Genomic DNA, 21,032 nt, shown 5'->3' with positions numbered 1-21,032 from the left:
AGGGCTGTTGTGTCAGCAGGTGTGGGAACACGGCGACTCTCACTGTCCTTCTCCAGCAGAGCCCTTGGGTGGCAGGTGCGTTGTCGGCGAGCAGTCATATTTTGAAAAGCTTTTTTCTGGATAGTAGGTCTCAACAGTGGGCTTAAGATGGTCAGTAAACCATATTGTAAACAGACGTGCTGTCATCCAGACTTTGTTGTTTCATTTACAGAGCACAGGCAGAGTAGATTTGGCATTTTTTTTTAAAAAAAGCATCATTCTTAAGGGCCCTAGGATTTTTGAAATGGTAAATGAGCATTGGCTTCACCTCAAAGTCACCAGCTGCTTTAGCCCCTAACGAGAGAGTCAGCCTGTCCTTTGAGCTTTGAAGCCAGGCAAGGACTTCTCCCCTCCAGCTGGGAAAGTCCCAGATGGCATGTCCTTCCGAAACAAGGCTGTTCTGTCTACACCGAAAATCTGCTGCTTGGCGCAGCACCTTCATGAATTATCTGAGCCGGATCTTCTGGAGAACTTGCTGCAGCTTCTGCATCCGCACCTGCCGCTTCACCTGCACTGAGATGTTCTGAAGATGACTTCTTTCATTTAGCCTCTTGTACCCACCTCTGCTGGCTTCACACTTTCCTCATGGGGCTCCCTCACCTCTCTCAGCCTTCAAAGAACTGGAGAGAGTTAGGGTCTGGCTCTGGGCAAGGCTTTGGCCTAAGGGGATGTTGTGGCTGGTTTGATCTTCCATCCAGACCACTAAAACCTTCTCCATCTCAGCAGTGAGGCTGGTTCACTCTCTTATCATTTCTGTGTTCACTGGAGCAGCGTTTTTAATTTCCTTCAAGAACCAAGTGTCTGGTGCCAGAGGCCTTGCTTTCAGTCTGTCTCAGCTTTCACGTGCCTTCCTCACTAAGTGTAATCACTTCTGGCCTTTGATTTAAAGGGAGAGATGTGGGACTCTTCGCTTGAATGCTTAGAGGTCACCGGAGGGATGTTAAGTGGCCTAATTTCGACATTGTTGTGTCTCAGGAAGTAGGCCCGAGGAGAGGGAGAGAGACAGGCGAGCGGCCGGCAGGTGGAGCAGTCACAACACACACGATGTTTATTAAGTCTGTTGTCCTGCATGGGCATGGTTCACGGTGCCCTAAAACAATGACAACAGTGACATCACAGATCACCTCAGCAAACATACTAATAACAAAGTTTGAAATATTGCAAGAATTACCAAAATGTGACACAGAGACAGAGAGTGGGCAACTGTCGTTGGAAAAATGGCGTCGACAGACTAACGTATTGTGGGGTTGCCACCAACCTTCAATTTGCAAAAAAAAAAAAAAAAAAAGCAGTATTTGCAAAGCAGAATAAAACAAAGGGCAGTAAAACAAGGCACACCTGCCCCTTGGTGGATGCGCCCACACCTCCTTCCACACCTTTATTCTTGCAGAGCAGGGGCTGCCAGTCCACGGCACCGGGGGCCACGGGGCCCCTCTACCTGTTTTTGTACAGATTGAAAGCTCTGAGTGGTTTTTATATTTTTAATTGTTTGGGGAAAAAAGCAAAATAATAATAATATCTCATGACACATGGAGACTACGTGAAGCTCCCCCTCCATGGCCAAAGCGCGGTTACCTGGCGACACGGCGCGCCCGCCTCCCTGTGTTCTTGTCCCGGGCGGCTCTCAGTCGAGTCCAGAGCCAAGCGGTTGCAGCAGAGACTGCATGGTTGGAAAGCCTTCAATGTTTACTACCTGGGCCTTTGCAAAAAAAGCTTGACAACTCCCACTATAGAGCAATCCCAAAGGCTAGTTTGTCTTATAATTTAATTAACCTTAAAAAAATGCACTAGTGTATGAAAAAATTTTTCATTTTTTTAAAAAAGCACGTGTGGGGACTACAAGAGAACAAAAACCAGATATGATTTTCTTTAAAAAGTATTTTTTTGAATTGAAGTATAGTTGATTTACAATGTTGTGTTAGTTTCAGGTGTACAGCAAAGTGATTCAGTTGTACATACATTTTTTTTTCAGATTCTTTTCCAAGATATCATTTTCTTGTAAACAACCTTAATTTAGAACTTTATTGAAGGCAAAACCGTCCCATTTAGCCAAGAGATCTTTATTTGAAACAGGGGCCTAAAATTTAAAAAAATATTATAGTAACTTGTGGTAAGGTCGAATGGGCCTAAAAGAGATTTTAACAGCTAAATTAGTTCAGGGTCACTGTGGTTCGGGTCCAGCCTCAAACACTTCACACGTGCCATCTCAAGGGACCCTCACAAGAGTCCTGCCGGGTGCCTGGTGCTCTGATCCCTCTGTTCCAGAGGGGAAAGGAACTGCAGGAAAGGTAAGCCCTGACCCAAGGTGACGGGGCTGGCAAGGGGCAGGACCGCAGTGTGGTGGAATTCACCCGGCCCCTAGTCCAGAGCCAGCCCTCTTCACTCTGCGGTAAGTCCTATCGGCAGACAGTCTTGACACAGGTTGCTGAAGACAGGCCACTCAAACAAAATACATAATGTCATTTCTGTCCTAAGATCGGCACTGCTGGGGACACCATCTGGCCAGAGGGTGAGGCCCCTCAGCTGCCACACTCAGCTAGTCCAGCGTCGCCAGGGTGCTGTGGACGCCCAGCCTGCAGTGACCCCAGCCACGGCCACGTACAGGATCGCAGTGTTATGCTCTGCTCCCCTTCACACAGGGAGGCCTTCCCCCAACTCGGACCTGTTCATCGTGGAACCTCACGTTGTTCCTCTCAAGATCAGCGCGAGACATCTTCAGGGTGGTGGGATGCAGGCCTTGGTCTCACTAATAGATGATGAAATGCCGAGACCACACTCAGCCCCTTCTCGCTCACCTTGGGTGAGACGAGTCAGAAGTTCGGGTTTAGACAGCAGCACTGATGCTCCACAGAGCACTGTGAACCATTCACAGTCACTGGTCTCAGCTCTTATTTTAGTTAGAAACTGACAGCTGGTAAAGGAGAAGTGACTGACTTAAGAGGACTGCCCAGCAAGTCACAGGGCAGGCTTGGGTCTAGAACCCCCTACTTGTATAGCAAGTATTGTAGCCACTAAATTAACCCAAATAGATTTAACATTAGGGACCCTGCCCTCAAACCAGAGGTCCCGCAAAGTCCATTTCCTTATCTCTAAAGTTACACCTGAAAAAAATTCGAAAAATAAAAAATATTCAGAAACTTTAACATTACTATATATTTACAAGATCCCCTCTTCTATTGAAAAAGGTTTATAGACCAACAGAGGTTCCTAGAGGCTCAAATACCCCCAAGGGCACTGATAATTCAGCGATGGTAGAGCTGTGGCGAGATCTGGTCTCTTCCTTCCCCAAACTGGGCAGATTCAACATGGTTTTCATTAGCTCAAAGCCTGAGCCTGGAAAATAAACTCACATGATGCTCAACTGTCACTTTACCATTGTTGTCCAACAAGCAGTTTCTATAGTTCAAAAATGTGCGTGTGTGTGCGTGTGCGTGTGTGTGTGTGTGTATATAAAATAGGGATGTATAGAAACTGTTTAAACATTTTTTTCTATTTATTTTTGAAATCACCCAAATTACAGATAAATTACTTGGTTTATTTTGAAAAGCACAATTTCATTAGAAATACAAATACGAACAAATTGCTGACCAATTAAGTTAGTAAGCATTCATCTGGTATGCCATAACTTCTGAAAATACCAGTAATTACTCAATTGTAATAATAATACTGTGTGCTCCACAGAATTGCAATGTGAGCTGAAACATTTTAAATACTGTATGTCAATCTTCTTAAAAAATGAATCCTAAAATGTGGATTAAGTACAGATTATTCTTCAGTAACATAGCTATCAATCTGAATGTTCCCATGGTATTTTATCTTATCTTTATTTTATTTTTATTTTTTATTCAGAGTTTTTCTTATGGTGTATAAGTGAGAATATGGTTGGGGGCAGGGGCAGGGACCCTGGTGAAACACCCCCCAAAGTGCTCTGTGCTGCCACTAACACAGCCTGCCTGCCCAGGGCTGCCCCTGGGAGCGAGCGAGCCTGGGCCTGAGGGCCAAGGTACCTGGGGGCGGGGGTGCGGGCATGGAAACCTGCCCAGCAGAGTCAGCAGTTGCTTCTCAGAAATTTGGCTGTAAGGACATTTGCTTCATTACTTTTTTGGAGTGAGTCCAGGGAACTCCAGCCCCACAAGGGGAGTGGTCCTGTTTTGTTCGGTTCAACCCTCCCCGCAGCTCCTACCTGGTGTGCCGTGCGTAGTAGGACCACACAAGTCCTAAGGCCGTGGAGGCGGGTAGTAACGATTTGCATGGGGGCGGTTTGCACTCTGGGTCTCTATTTTTCTGAGTCCAGGCGCCGACACGCGGCAAGTGCTTTATTTGGCTGCTCTGTGCACAGACCTTTCTGCTTCTATTGATCTTCCCTCTATTAAAATATTAGGAAAGAGTTACACACAGAATTGAGAACATGGCTGGCCTGCGCTCAGGCCCACGCTGCGTGATAAGGCGGGTTACTCTCTGCTAAAATCAAAGGTCCGTCCGAGGGTCTCAGAGGCAGAGGGGGCCCACTCTGCAGGGTCAGAGGTAGGAAGTGGAGCAGAGGATAGGAATTTCATCCTCCTGTTCGACCCCTAATTTACTGAACACCCTGCATTTATACTCTATTTTGTTATTCTGGGAAGTTTCAGAGATGTCCAGCCTGCTGAGGGTCCAGGTCAAGTTTTGGTCATAATCAGGCCTTTGCTTGAGACCGGGGAGGAAATCCACTCTTCATAGAGTTTTCGAGGCTGGAGGGTGAAGCGGTAAGGCCAGCCACCTCTTAGATTTCTGTTCTTAATACAATTAGGTCAAGCTGCTCATCTCATAGTAAAAGCTTACTGCCAAAGAAGCAGCGTCAGGATTTATGACTTCTTTCAACTCAACCACGTTTACGCAGTCCCAACTTACCAGTAGTATGTTCCGAAGACTTACCTGCATATAGAATGTTTGTAACTCAGAACATATTTTATTGAAGAAACTGTTAAAAGCGTAACTTAAATTCCCAGAGAAACACTCCTTTAATCCATAACATCACGAGAGTCATTCGATTTCGAATAATTTTGCAATGCGAAGGAAAAGAGGGGGAAATGCTGTTGAAATATGAATACTTTCAATCAGCTAAGAAACAGTATTAATCTACGTTGAGAAAAGACGTCTCAAAGGGGGACAGGAGGAGGAGCACGGCGGTTCTGAACGGCTCGTCTGGGTACGTCGAAGGTGGCGATTCTCTGTGCTGCAGAGTCACAGCGTCTCCAGGTCGTGGACACTCACTTATTTTGTAGCTAAGGAAGGCCGGAGGCAGATGGGTACTCCTTCTGCCGAGATAGTTCCGGAGGCTGGACATCTGAGCAAGGTTCACCTCGGCCTCTCTCCTGGGCCTGCGGATGGCCGTCCTCTCCTTGTGTCCTCATGCGGCCTGTCCTCTGGGCCCACCCATCCCTGTGGGCTCTTCCTCTCCTTCTAAGGAACCAGTCCTCCTGGCATAGGGCCTTCTGACCTTGTTTAGCCTTAATTACCTCTTTAAGTGTCCATTTCCAAATACAGTCACAACCCGACAGGGTCAGGGTCAGATTCTGAAGGACTGGGGTTAGGGTTAGGGTTAGAGTCACGTTCTGAGGGACTGGGGTTTGGGCTTCAACCGATGAATTTTGGGAGGACACAATTCAGCCCTGATGAGCAGGGAAAGGAGAGGAAGTAGGAAGAAAGTCAGAGAGGCCGTAGTGCTGCCCGGGGGCCGGGGGACAGGGCATGGCGCACAGAGCTTGGGGTGGAGAGAGCTGGGAGCTTTCACACAGGTAGGGTGGGGGACAGGGCTCCTGAGCCAGCCTCAAGCTCCCCTCCGTGTGTGCGCGCGAGCGTGCAGGGGGTGACTAAGAGCCACGATTCTCATCCCTGTGGGTTTCACTTCTTCCTTCGGGGCCCTAAATGCCAACACCATCACACACAGGCTCCGCGAAGGGCACTTCGATCCCATTTTCAAGGTCTTGAATAGGAGGCTGGCCAATGGCTGTGCGGCCCCCAAGGAGGGCAGGCTTCCCAGTGCCCATTTCAGACACACAGGGAGCAGAGAGCAGCACCACACGTGCCTATGGGTGGCTCTACAATAACATGATGCCTTTCGGGGGTGAGGGTACTTAAAGTGTAGCCTCTACTGGCAGGAGGAACAGACTCCATTCTACGTTAGAGGATCTGAAGGGGTGATGGGTGACACTGTCCCATGTGAGTGAGGATGTCTTCCTGTTTTAGCGGCAGTGCAAAAAGCATTTGCCTCCAGGCTCAACAGCAGGATTTGGGGTTGCTGCTCCCACTGGAGCGATCATTTACAAAACACCAAGGATTGTCTTGGGGGAAGCTGTTTGCTTTATTCATCAAAACTCTTTTGCCTTCATCAACCTTCATGTGCCATATAAATCCTGCAAACTAACCTTTGGGCTCCATGCAGGGCCAAACTACAAACTCTCACTGGATCTGCTCCAGTGCTACCTCATGGTGTTTGAAATTTTGGCAGGAGACCTGAGGTCAACAGTTGTTTGCCTGTAACCAAAGTATTCCCTTTGGTTACCTCTGGTAAAATGATGTAACCATGACTGTATCTTTGATAAGTCAGGTAGCCTTTGAATCTAAAGTCAGTTAAGAGCAGTGGCAAGGCTGACTGGTTAACATAGAAAATCCAACTCTTGCCCAAATATGGTGTGATTAAAACACACACACACACACAATCTAAGTAATGCTTTGCATTCATATAAGAGCAGGGAAAAGTATTTTTAAATAGTGAAATCTCTCTAAACTAGACAGCAAACTAAAAATGATGCAAGCCAAAGGATTTTGAGAAGAAACAAAACAACAACAGACAGATTAAGTGGCCTCTCAGCACTTAAGAGATGTTGGCGAGGGTGTGGAGTAAATGGGACCTGCGTGCGCTGCTGATAGGAACGTGAATTGGTGCAGCCACTGCAGAAAACAGTGTGGAGGGTCCTCAAAAAATTAAAAACAGAACTACTATATGACCCAGCAATTCTACTCTCGGGTATATATCCAGAAAAAAACCCCAAAACACTAATTTGAAAAGATACATGCAGCCCAATGTTCACAGCAGCATTATTTACAATTGCCAAGATATGGAAACAACCTAAGTGTCCATGAACAGATGACTGGATAAAGAAGTTCTATATACATATATACACACACACAATGGCATATTAGTCATAAAAAAAATGAAATTTTGCCGTTTGCAGCAACATGGATGGACTTGGAGGGTATTAAGCTAAGTGAAATAAGTCAGACAAAGGAAAGCAAATACTGTATCTACAAAATAAAACAAACTAATGACTATAACAAAAGGGAAACAGACTCATAGATACAGAGAACAAACCAGTGGTCACCAGAGGGGAGAGGGAAAGGGGGAGGGGGATCAACAGGTACCAACTGCTGTGATAAAATAAGCTACGAGGACACATTGCACAACACAGGGAACACCACCAACATTTTATAATAACTATAAACGGAGCATAAACTTTAAAAATTGTGACTCACTATGTTGCACACCTGGAACGTATGTAATATTGCACATCAACTATATATCAACTAAAAAAACTTCAGCTTGACACGGGACGTGGACACCAGAGGACAGGGACCCCTGGGGCCACCTCAGGGGCTGCCTGCCACAGCGGCCAGGAGCCCGGACGCTGGAACCAGAACACCCGCATTCACTGCTCTGTCGTCTACTTACGTGCGTCACGGTCTTGATCTCTCTGCACCTCACTTTCCCTGCCTTTAAAAAGGGGGAAACAAAGCACCAGCCTCCTAGAGCTGTTATGAGGAGTAAATGGTGCTCGAAACACGACAGAGCACCAAGTAAGCCGTACAGAGGTTGCAGCTCTTATTTCAAGGGTGTGGTTAATGCTCTTGGTTCCAGAATGTTCCAGGGATAAAAAAGAGAACTTTCTATACTAGCTTACATAGTAGTCAATACATTTGTTAAGTGCATGATACACAGAGAGATGGTGCTGAAGGAAAAACAAGGTGGTTCGACATCACGGACAGCGGAGCCTGGGAGGGCCTCAGATGAAAGGCGGTGCTGGACCGGAGGGACCAACATCTCGCTGTGAAAACTCCTGCAAGTCGAAACCCTCAGAACTGGAAGAGCAGAAGCTCCGACCTGTTTGTGACGGGCCCTCTTCTCCATTCCTGGAGAAAACAGGGGATGGGGAGGGCACCTCTTGACTTTGCCCATCATAAAAAATATATTCAAGAAGGGTCCATTTTAGTCCAAGGTTACAGAATTCCAATAAAACTGAAGCAAAAGTAAACATACTTCTGCCAGTCACTGTTGACCTTAGGGTGCAGCTACGTCTCCCCGCCAGGCCTGGAAACATGCATTGCCCCAGAGAAAACTGGCGAGCACTCACCATTCACCTGTCGGGTGGCGAGTCCAGGAACACGGGAAGTCAGAGGCCAATCTCCAACTCTGAGAGGGTCACACATAAGGCATGGGCGTCCGTCTCCCAAAACGTGTGTTCTTCAGGTCCTAGCAGGGTGAGAACTGCAGAGCTGTTACGCCCCTTCACGCCATCCCCTAACCCATGTGTCCAGGAGAATGGACGCGTAAACCACCTAGAAGTTACTGCAATTCATGAAATTTAGTGATGGCAAGTGACACAAGAATTCTGTTCAGATTTTCAGAGATTTCTTAAATCAGACTGAAATCTCAGGTGCCTGATTACACAGAACATTTTGAGCCAAGACTAATAGCAGTAACAAGACTACCAGTAAACTTACTGCATGCTTGTCGTGTGTTAGGTGTGGTGCTGAAGACGGTCACAGGTTGTCGTGTCTAACCCTCAGGGCCATCCTGGGAGGCCTGTACTGTTGTTATCCCTTTTTACAGATGAGGAAACTGAGACTAAGCGAAGCTAAATAACTCACGGCCAAGTCCAAGCTGGAGCCCTCAGGCCCAACGCAAAGACCTCCTCCTGCTATTGGCTTGAAGGGAAGGCAGGTGTTTAGTGACGGTTGGTTGAGGGTGGGGGTCTTTTTCTCTCAGAGACAGGCCTGAGCTGAGCACCTGCTATTACTTTCTGAATGTCTGGAGCTCCAGCCAGGCTGGGCCACTAAGGACCAGCACTGACACGCTAAAGATGTTGGGGAACCCAAAGCTGTATCTCAACCCCAAAACCACTGATTCAACAGTGTAGGGCTTCTTCCCGAGGAAAGAAAGATCTGAGGAACATCTGCTGGGTTTGATGGAACAGTTAAGACAAGAAGGGAGGAGTCCCCAGCAGGAGCAGAGGTGGGGAGGGAGGTCGGGGGCGGAAATGGGGCCAGGAGTCAAGGACACAGACTTGCACCCTCAGGGATGGGTAGAGGAGGAGACCACAGAGTGGTTCTGCTGTGCTGTGTCCGGCTGAGGATGCGCGGAGGCAGGGCTTGGATAACGGCAGTAAGACCACTAATTTGGAAAAAAGAAATATGACAGTGACTGATCCTCAGCAAAGACGGATCCTCAGGGCAGGAGCTGTAAGGACTCTGCCCTGAAGCGTGTGGGTGTCCTCCCGCTGATCCTGACCACCGTCTCTGTGCAGAGCCCTTTGTCTGGGTTCTCCGGGCTGGTGATTATGATGATCAAGTGTCAGAAGAGTTTTGGGAGATGCATGTAAGCTCAGGACAGTTACCAACAGAGTGACTTTATTTTTCATCAAATTCCAAATTATTTAAAAAGCACAGATCCCTTAAGATGTAAACAAGGTTTTGGACAACTGAAAGGAGTAATTCCTATGTCACAGACGGTAGTGAGCAAGGCAAGGAGACTTCAGATCAATAGACGGTCGGAGCATGATCATTTACTATGCTGTGTAACATTTTGTAGGAGTCAAGTAGTTTGTTTAAGGCCCCACTGGTGGTAAGTGGGGGAATAAAGACTAGGATTCAGGTTATAATCATTTTCTCCCCTCTAAGCCATGCTGCCTCTATAGGAAACCCATAGGAAAGACAGACATATGAGAAATAAACACTTTTGGACATCTAATCCAATGAGGCCACTGCCATGATGTTATATTTCTGAAAACGTAACTGGAAGAATGGTTCAAGCATCTGAAATCATGGGAGATGCTGTTCTTGATGGTGGCTGAACTGAAGCACAAAGAAAGACAACAAGAACCTTCTCCACATGCCAGCCTCCAGTTCACCTTGGGTTCACCTTATGTTGACCCCATGCTAGGTGCTGGATGTGTTTGAAAAATACCTATCTCAAATAAAGCAGGATGACCCAAAGTTGGTTCTGTTGAGATGTGTTCACTGATTCAGTATTATTTTCCCCTCTTTGTTTTGATTCACTTTGAAATGGCACACTTTTCAAAACCTATAAATAACAGGTTGACACAAAGCGGTAGTTAAACTCATGATTACATCTATTAAGGACAAAGGAATCCCAGGAGAGCTGGAGGGCGCATTTGTGTCTGTTAGAAAGCTTCCAGGCAGCAAGCACTGCTACTGAATTCAGGCTGGAAAGCCTCCAAGGTCCGCAGGAGCCAGGGGGTTATATACAGAGCCTGCTCCACTCTGAACCCAAAAGCCAAGATCAAGGCCATTTACTGATAAGCGAAGACCTTGAACAGTATTTATTAAGGTCTTTTTTTTTTTTTTTTTTTTAAGGACTACAGCTATTTGGAAACACTGAAACCAAACTGCCCTTGCAAGTAGCCTTGACCCTTTGTGTGCTCCACTTCTTACGTTTACACTGACATAGCTCTCTATTCTTAGGTCTATGAACTCTAGGTAAATGGCATTTAAAAAAAAATTAACTTAGATACTATAGCCACACTTTCGTGCTAACCCGAACCATTATGTCACATGTGAAGACCACGCTGTCCACAACCTTTAAGGAAGGCAAATCCGATGGAATGAACTCCCACCTTTTTCTACTGAAGGCCTCCATGGGTTTGGCTGAGGGGCTGAGTTTAGGATTAGAGACAGAAAAGATGTCATTGGCTCCACTTAATAGAGCCAGAACTTGGAGCTCCAGGGAGTACTCACCTCCAAACAGGGGCCCAGGGCTGCTGCGGCGCTCTACGCCTGGGGAAGCGGCACGGAGCAGGTGGCCAAAGAGAACCCGCGGGAGGGACGGAGGAAGGAGTTCTGAAAATAGAACGTTGAGTGTTCGACTGAAGTTGTGTGTACACTGCTGTCACAGTTCATCCTCCTTCCCCTGCAATCTCCTTTTACCAGCATCAGCTGCCAAAGAAAGGTCTTGAGTGAGGGATTTTGTTTTTGCGGAGCTCTGCTTTTGGGGGAAGGCTGGGTGGGTGGGGAAACCAGAGTGTGTCAGGTGGACATCCGTGTCAATGCGGAACAGAGGGGCAGCGGGGCTACTGTTCATAAACCCGACTAGCTGGACAGAAGTAAGGAGCTGGGGGTAAGGATGTTCACGAAAAGGAAGTGAGTGCGGAGGATCGCTGGGAAGGGGCTTTTGACTTCATGGGACGCGGAATGGAAGTTAGCACCAACCGCCTCTAGAAATTGGGGGGAAAGGAAGCCACAGCTGCTTCGGGTAGAAGTACTTTGTTTACTGGTATCTCTCTCTCTCTCTCTCCCCTCCCATTGGGCAGGGGCTAATTAACAAATATGTAAGTATCTTTACACAATTTTTAATTTTCTCACCCTGGGGAATATATTAGCTTCTATTTAACTTTATAGATGAGAGTTTTGAGTCACTTTTCCAGGGCCACTCAGGGGTTAAACTGACATTTGACTCCAGGGCCAGGTTCATCTCATCAGGCTGCACACAGGTGACATGGCCCCCCAAGAAATGCTGAAAAGCAGACTTTCTTACCCTGGGGGCAGGGAGGACTTCTGCTGACTTATGGTCTAAAAAGCTCGGTTCACCATATATTAGTGACTCTAACTCTTTATTGATCTGTATTTTCAGATCCTTAAGGAAATAAGTAGGAGATTTGAAAGGGATGAAGGACCTTTGCTGTATCATCATTTTCACTGTATCTTTCAACAATGGTTCTTCAGCAGAGTCAATTTTTCTGGGTGAATTTGTTCCAGAAAATAGAATGTTTCTGTTCTCTTGACAGAAATTGTAGGAGTTGGAAAGTAAACATGATGTAACTATATGAAGGAATCCATGACGAGCAAATGAGGGACAAGTTGGGGAGAGTGACAAGTAGGCTGCAATCAAATGAGCAAGTTCAGTGAATTACTGGGAAAGTGAGAAAGCCAGCTACACATCAGTTAACACGGATGAGGTCAGACGTTCGTCACCAGCAACTGTAGAAGTGGAACATTACAGATCACAAGGAAGACGCTGGATTTAGTCTAGGAAGAGGAGGTTGAAGAAGACCTTATCATGGCAGGATTATGAAGAGTCAATGAGAAAAAAGCTAGTGTCCCAAACGAAGAGTCACAAAGTGACAAAGTGGTGGGGACTGTTGAACTTTTTCGCGACAAAAGCCCTAAGAGAAGTGGGTAATTATGCAGCTGAAGTCCTCAGTGGCACAGAGGTGACAAGGCGTGTTTTCACCCTGAGCACTCACAGTACACAGACAGAACAAAAGAATCATGAGTGGAAATAAGAATGAAATCAAGGGGAAGCTTAAAACATTGAGGAACAAAGAAGAGACTTAAAGAAATGCAGAACAGAAGCACAGGTCGAGCAGCAGGAGGTTAACGGGCAAAGCTCAGAACTTAGTTGTCAAACTGCACTGGCTCCTGTAATTCCCGTTGCCTATGAAAGGGAGGGCAAGCCTCAGAGGTAACTAAGTTACACTTTCAGCGTCTTGACCCGCCGGTAAATGCTGAGCCAGGGGTCAAGCCCAGGAGTGTCTCATGTCTACACTCCACCACCATCAACATTTTTGTATTAATGAACATTCACAGTTTTGGAAGACTTGAGGACACAGCAAAAAAAATTTTTTTCCTAAATCACTAAAAACAACTAATTTCACAAAATATAATTTTCAATGTACCAAGTTCACATTTCACAAGTTTCCCTCAAAATATCACGTGAAGCTGGTCTAATCCAAATCAGGGTCTAGTCCAAGCTGCACTGGTCTACTGGTACCCTCTACCCCTCCTTTAATCCGGAAGAGTCTCTTCTTTTCATGACACTGATCTGTCCTGTAAAATGCCGCACCACCTGGATTTGTCTCACTTTGTCTGGCTTTGTCTGAATTGTGGCAGCTTTTAACTCATCCTTCTGCATGTTTCCTGTAGAATGAAAGTGGCCTCTGAAGGCTTGGCAGATTCAGGTCACACGTTTCAGCGGAGAACACATCACGGGCGATGTGCACACCCCGGGGCCGTCCTCTGGGGCACGTGCAGCACCTGGTTGTTTCACCACGACAGGTGGCGCTACGTTTGGTCAATGAGGTAGTGTGATGGTGGCATTACTCTTCATATTGTACAACTTTAGCCTCTTTTCCTCTACTGTAAAGATGTCCTCCTTGTGATGGCTGCAATCTATTTTGATGTTACTCTGGCAAACCACACACAAATTTCATGTCCCCATCCATCTATCCATCATCTACTAATTTTAATACCAATTCATAATCCTTGTCTGAGTGTGTAATTTCCTCAGGGACTACAAAATGGTGTTTTTGTATTTCCATCACCATCGACAACTATTAGCTGGAATACTTCTGTAAAGTACAGCGTTCACTTACCATCTGGGCTACTGGTTACTAGAAACAGAGGTCTTCCTGGAAAGGCAGGGTAAATGCATAAAATTTTCAAGGCAAGGAGCCAACTTAAGGGCTACCTCAAGTGGTGACAAAGAGGTGACAGTGACTCAAACATGAATTTTCACAGACCCAGTGGATTTCAGTTAACTATGATCTTAAGGCTCAAATGGGGCCCAATTAGGACAGTGGGAACCACGTCAGCCTGGCCTTTGTGTTTTTCTGACATGACCCCACGGGTCTTTGAGAGCATCTTTACTGTGAGTCCCCAGATAACTGGGGCTTGTTGTCTATTTCCCTTTTCCAGACCCGGAGTCAGCCATTCCTTCCAGGGGCTCTGGCTATTTTCAGTCAGGAAGAATATTAGAGGCCAAGATTTGGGCTAGAAATAGAAATGGTAAGCAGTTTTTTCTCCCCCTCAGTAAACTGTAACCCTATGGCAACTCTAACTTGACTTTTTTCTTATCACACATTTTTTTTCCACACCATTATTGTACTAGACATTTTTCAAAAGGCTGACTAGTGTCCTATGAAGTCACCATAATTTTCGCTGAATAGGTCTGTGCAGTTAGATGCTAACATAATGTTTTAAAGAGGCTATGAAACATTAGGCCTCAGAGAACTGTACTGGCCTGCAAAATGTCCACTGCCTTTAATGTTAACCATCAGGTAATGCTATCCTTTACCAGCTATTCCACAGATATTTGTAGACTAAAATGTTTTTAATAAAAAGTCCCTTACCAGTCAACAGTCCCAAAAAAGCAACTTAAAAGGAAGAGAAGAAACAGCCCAAGTCATATTTTCTCTGTATTTACTTACTGGTTTCCATCAAGTTATATCATTTGTCTGTCCTTACCTCCATCATAACATCTGTAGGCATGTTATACTGGTCAGTGATTCATTTTGTAGAAAATCATAGAATTAGGAACTGAAGGACCATGTTCTAATCTCCTGCTTCTGGAGACGAGGACATTGGGACCTGCAGAGCTGGCTGGCGGGGGAGGCACGATGGGGAATTTAGGACGTCCGCCTCTAATGCCAATTCTCTCCATCTCCATTGTATGGTTCTGCCGCTCACATCTCTGCCAGTGTGCTCGCTGGTTGTAAAGGCGCACGCACATCTCCGTAAGAGGGAAAGGTAGCAATCAAAGTAGGATTCATGATGGTGAGAGCTGGTGACTGCAGACATAAGAATTCAGAATTGAAATCTGAGTTATTAGAACTCAGCCACAGAAAACAGGAGGGGATGTGACATGGCGTAAAAAAACAAACAAAACGGAACACATGCGAAAGAGAGTTAAGGGGTCACTTTGTGGCAGTGCACGATAATGGAGATTGCCTCACTGAGAGAGGTGAGACCCTTGGGGGGCATTTTAAATGCTTTCCAGGGAGAACGCTCAGATGCCAAAGTGATGGACATCTGGGTGATGCTTTGTAGGAAGATCCTACTGAAAACCCCAAGGCCTCATTCACTGACACTTTTAATATCTTGGTTACATTTCTAAAAACACTAATTATATTAGACAAGTACTCCTTATCTATCCTGCAAAAGGTCAGAAAAAAAGCAGTGCTGAAGGGTAGTGACGTCTGGGTAATTCCTGGTTCTTATGTTAACAACTGACTTTCATCCTGTCTTTGTTTTTATTAAAATATCGAATCACTATGTTGCCCACCTGAAACCAACGTAACAGTGTAAGTCAACTATACCGCAGTAAATAAACAAACAGCCGACCAGCTAAGGCGGGGAAGTCCTGGTGAGACTCTTTCCCAGGGCCCGCACGCCCTCTGGTGGAGATGCCAGTTAAGTGACCAGATTCCCACACACGCCTGTCCTAATGTCACCCCGTCAGAGGGAACCACGTGATTCAGTTTTACTATCAGCAACACCTTGATCTTTGTAAAGATTAACAGGGCTCGTGGCCTTAGATGTTTGTTGCCAGATGACGACATATGAAAAAAATCTTTGCCTTCACTCCCTGTTTTATTACCCTACCTGGTTCCTCCCCTGCACATAGGTCTCGGTGGGTAGGAAGGCGTTCTTTCTCCTCTTACATCTTGGGCTGTTCATTTTAAGACGAGTCATTCTGTGAAAGAGGCTAAATTGTAATCAACAGTAGCATTTAAAAAAGTTTCTATTGATTATTTTTAAATTTTTATTTTATTTATTTTTGGGGGGGGACAGGGAGGTAACTGATTTTATTATTTATTCATTAAACGGCAGGACTGGAGATTGAACCCAGGACCTCGTGCATGCTAAGCACACTCTACCACTGAGCTACAACCTCCCCCTCAACAGGAGCATTTTTGGCATTGCTAAATGCTTCCGGGCAATGACATCTGCTCTAGCAATCTCTTCTTATATTGAAGATGACCATGTTCTCTCTGCCCCTCCCCCTGCATGTTTTAATAGGTTAGATTTTTAAAAGGCTGCATTAGGACATTTTCAGAGTTCTAGGTTTATTCATCTTTTTGGCTTTCTTTCAACATATTCTGGCTTATAGTTGTATAAGAATATTAGATTCTTACACTAGATCAATATAAAAAAATTATATATTTATATATTTATATTATATTTATATTTATTTAATTTGATATTTATATTTATTAAGACACAGTATTCTTCTAGAGATAGTGCCAGAACCTTTCAAATAATCTGCTTTTTCTGTTGCATCATTCTTAATGTAGTAAAACTGCTAGGAAGGCAGCACTGAGGAAAAATATCACAAAATGTTGAACTGCATTAGAATACTCCACCTAAGAAAGTTATATGGGACCAAAATTACCAAATCATCATAAATTAAAATTTCACCTGAGAATGTTTCTGGTGCAAAATTAAGAGTTGCCATATGAGCTGAATATCCTTTAGAATATTACTTACTAGGCTGAAAATTTCTACTCACATTGTGACTCTTCCCAAGTCACTGAATCTTTCTCTTCCTGCAGACGATGGGTATAACGTTGATTCTTTTATCTTCTGGCTTCTCATGAAGGCCTCACCCTACAACTTTCCACACTGGGCTCTCCTCCCTACAAATTTTAGGATTGAGGACTTACTGTTTTAAGGAAAGTTCCCAGTAAGTCAGAAAGGTCTGGAAGTTATAATTAAAAGTATATGGGGGAACATGACTGGATAAAGAAGCTGTGGCATATTTATACAATGGAATACTACTCGCTCATAAAAAAGAATAAAAATAATGCCATTTGCAGCAACACGGATGGACCTGGAGATCATCATTCTAAGTGAAGTAAGCCAGAAAGAGAAAGAAAAATACCATATGATATCACTTATACGTGGAATCTAAAAAAAAAAGAAAAGAAAAAAGAAGACACTAATGAATTTATCTATAAAACAAAAACAGATTCACAGACATAGTAAACAATCCTATGGTTACCAGGGGGAAAGGGGTGGGAAGGGATAAATTGGGAGTTTGAGATTTGCAGATACTAACTATTATATACAAAATAGATAAACAACAAATTCCTTCTGTACAGCACGGGGAACTCTATTCAATACCCTGTAGTAACCTATAATGAAAAAATAACATGAAAATGAATATGTGTATGTATATGTATGTCTGAGACATTAGGCTGCACACCAGAAATTGACACATTGTAAACTGACTATACTTCAATTAAAAAAAAAAAAGTATATGGGGAAAAAAGAGAAGAGACAGCTGAGAAGAGGAAGGCAGGAGAACCAAGAATGGAAGTGAAGTCTGTGCTGAAAGGAAAACAAACCAGCACCGACCACCACTCCCCCAAGCCCCACCACCCCATACAGCACAAAGATTTTTAGGTATTTTGGTAGATATCCTATGAGTAAAAAAGTAAGCACTGACTATTGTTTACAACAGGAGGAATCAGGAACTAACCAAGCATGCTTTTGCATACACTTAAATGCAATTATTTAAGTAAAATCTTACCCTTGATTGGAGAGCCATCCATTTAAACGTGGCATTAGGGGACCTATTCGTAGGTATGAAAAGCTTCTCATAAAATAGAAAAACCTCTAGACATGCAAAAATCTTTTATAATTTTATTTCCACTAATAGATTAAATTAAAGTAGATCCTCTTATTTTAAAAAATAATTTAGAGAAAGAAAAAAAAAAACATAGTTTGTGAATCACCTAGCAGCCCTCTGCACCCGGGGAGAGATCAGATGAATGTACGCCACACACTCATGGAGCCACGGCTGGGCCTTGGAATCAAATCTAGCCTCTGTGCTGTTTTCATGACATCTAAAACCAACCAAAGGATTAAGATACAATTCTGTTAAATGTCATTTCTTATTTCAAGGGCTGCACATAGAGAACCCAATTTGTTTGCAATTATAAGCTTTATTTAGTGCCATTTGTCATGTCAAATATACTTAAGATTTGTATTTACGTTAAAAAAAGAAATTCATGCAAATTAAATAAGAACTTGTTGAGTACTTTTATATAAAAGGGTGCTATTCAGGAATATCAAAATTAAGAGGGTTTTATAACACCATTTTCTTTCTGATGAGTAATTCCAAGAAGAACACTGAAACTCATACATGTTTGCAGAGATCCCTGTCTGTTTATAAAGGTTATTTGGAAATCTGTAACTCCAGGTCATTTCTGCCTTCTTTGCTTGCGTGGAAGATTGGGTAACGGGGTTAATTTTGAGAACAAGAACGATGTATAATGACTAGTGAGAGTTTTCTTCGTAAGTTCAGCCAAATTGAGAGCCAAAGTCAACAGCTCCTTAAACTTGTTTGATTTCGAAGGCACGAGTGATGTGTGGTTAAGGCCTCTAGTGTCATCTGAGTTACTGCAGCTTTTCAGTTAACAAGAGTGTTGACGGGTATTTTCACACACTCCCAATTTACTGTGATTAAATTTCAGTAAATTAACTTTCACATTTTGCAGTATCAGTATTAAAGTAACAAATGATGATGGGGTATTACATTCAAAACTGAAATATCAATGGCTGAAAATTTTAAATAAATCATGTTAAGTTAATAGATTAAATTAAATAGCTGTTAGAAGGCTAGTAGTATTTTAACTCTGAAGGTAAATCTGTAAGAAAAACTGTATTATAAGCGATCAGATTATGTGAAGAGTGAGCCCCGTGCCTTCTGAGTCAGCCAACAGGACTCAGCCCTTTGGTTCCCCCCGTGTCTTCATACAACAGTGTTCTTCCTTATCTCTGGACTTCCAGAGTCACAGCCCTGCTCCTGGGGTTCAGACAGTCCGGGTATCTCACCTGCCGCAGGCTTCTCAGGAGAGCATTTTTCGGCCCCCTTCACCCCAACTCCACATGGGGAACTGCCAGGCAGGACGGCTCACTCACAAGTGCACATGCTTCCAGTACTGGGAGGAGTCCAGGCCGCCGCTTCTAGAACACTCTTCTCCTCCTCCTTCCTTTGAACCCGAACAAAAGGTGCAAATGTTTTCTATCACCAGGATCCACTCTATAGGTACTATTGGAATTTCTCCTTTTTAAAACGTGAGTGCATATATTCTCCCAATGTTCAGAGGGTCCCATTGTTAAGTCACTGACTTGTTAACTCCATTTACAGAGTGACTCCTACGTGTAAGTTCCTGTTCTAGGCTCTAGGACACAGCAGCAGATACGACAAATGCCTGCTCTCACAAACTCACATTCTAAGACTCTGGGGTGATAAAGTTAAGGTGTATAGGGGGACCCGTAAAATGGAGGCCACCCCAGGGGCCTGGTCCACATCTTAAATCTAAACCTAAACCCGCCTGCACTTACGGGAAACACCTGCCAAGGAAACCAAATACCCACCAATCACAGTCCTCCACTCACCCTAGAAAACGGGACCTGCCGGCTTTGTAAGGAGACCCCCACCTCCTAGCCAATCAGGCCCTGCTTCCAGGTTGCCCTTTCCGACCTCTATAAACCTCACCTTTGGCCTCAGAAGGAGGACCCAGAGCTGCTGAGGCTCCGTACCCTCAACCCACCTGGATAAACGACCGCAAACTGATCACTAGGTTGTTTTAGTTCTGACCTTTGATAGGCGGAGCAGGAAAGGCTGTTCGAATGCTAGCAGGTGGGGATAAAATCAAGCAAACTGACCAGGAGATACTGGTACGGCTAATGCTGCGGTGAACAGAGCGGCGGGGCGGAGAGAGCCGTGGGGCCGGTGTCAGACGGCAGGCAGCGGGGAGGCCTCCCGGGGAAACCACACGTAAGCTGAGCTCAGAGGGACACGGATCGCAGTAACACGCCGCCTGCCTGGCACAGGCCTGCTCTGGGCGAGCCCTCCATCCACGTTCCACCCAAGTTCCCTCTAAAGCAGGGGCTCCTTAGCGCGAATGAACCGCTCATGTGCAGAACACCGAGGACTGCAGTCAGATTAGACTGAGTAGCCCGCCCTTCACACATCCCTGCGCAGCATTTCAAACGGTCACATTTACTGACATGATAATCATTTTCAAGGGAAAGGGTTTCAAGGTTTTCAAGGGGGAAAACAAAAACAAACAAACAAAAAAACTCCTGGCTTTGGTGTGATTATTCTGTATTTATATTATGTATTTATAACATGCATATATAAACCTTTTACTTGCATATAATTTCACTAACGTTCATAAAAACGACCAGCTCACCTGAGGGGATGTTAACTCTGATACTGACTTGAAGGAAGGATGAACATTTCTTTCTACAAGGTGTTACTTCCTCCTAGTCCCTCCCGTGCTCAAAAGCCCAGACCCAGTTAAAAATCCCAGGCTGGGGGCCGGACCCCCACTCGTATTCAACTACGTTCATGCGTTCACTTCCAAGGTGAATTAATTCCAGAAGTGATGTTCTGAATACCTGTATTTACGGTTGCTACTTCCTAATCAACACAGACTCTGATAGGAAACTAAAAATTATACTTTTTACCATTCTTGATCCTAGGATAAAAATGGTAAAATTTGTTAACATTAGAAGAAACAAGCCTTCCCCACAAAAACGTAAAACAACGCGGGGAAGATGTTAAATACAGAAACCACCATGTAGGGCCTTGATAACTAACAACGCTCTAAAAAGCACACTGAATGTTGCACCGTGCAGACAAGGAGACTACAAATCCAAAAGCAAATAAACAGGCACAAAATGAAAGGACACTCATTTTAAGTACTCTTCTGTCCCCAGGGTTAAAGCGAGGGATGTCACGGTCGCAGATGTGACTGTATTGATGTCTACACTGAAAATAAACAGCCGTGTTACGCGAGTTTACACTGAAGGAGGTAAAGGGCAGACGGGAATTTTCGGAGGGAGGAAACAGCATTCACCCCACACTTTTAATCTCATAGGCTTCTTTGGTGTTGTCTGCTTAACACACACACCTTAACTCAGAGAGA

The sequence above is a fragment of the Camelus bactrianus genome, chromosome 29, assembly GCF_048773025.1.
Source record: "Camelus bactrianus isolate YW-2024 breed Bactrian camel chromosome 29, ASM4877302v1, whole genome shotgun sequence".
Lineage (NCBI taxonomy): Eukaryota > Metazoa > Chordata > Mammalia > Artiodactyla > Camelidae > Camelus > Camelus bactrianus.
This window is presented reverse-complemented; position numbering follows the sequence as displayed.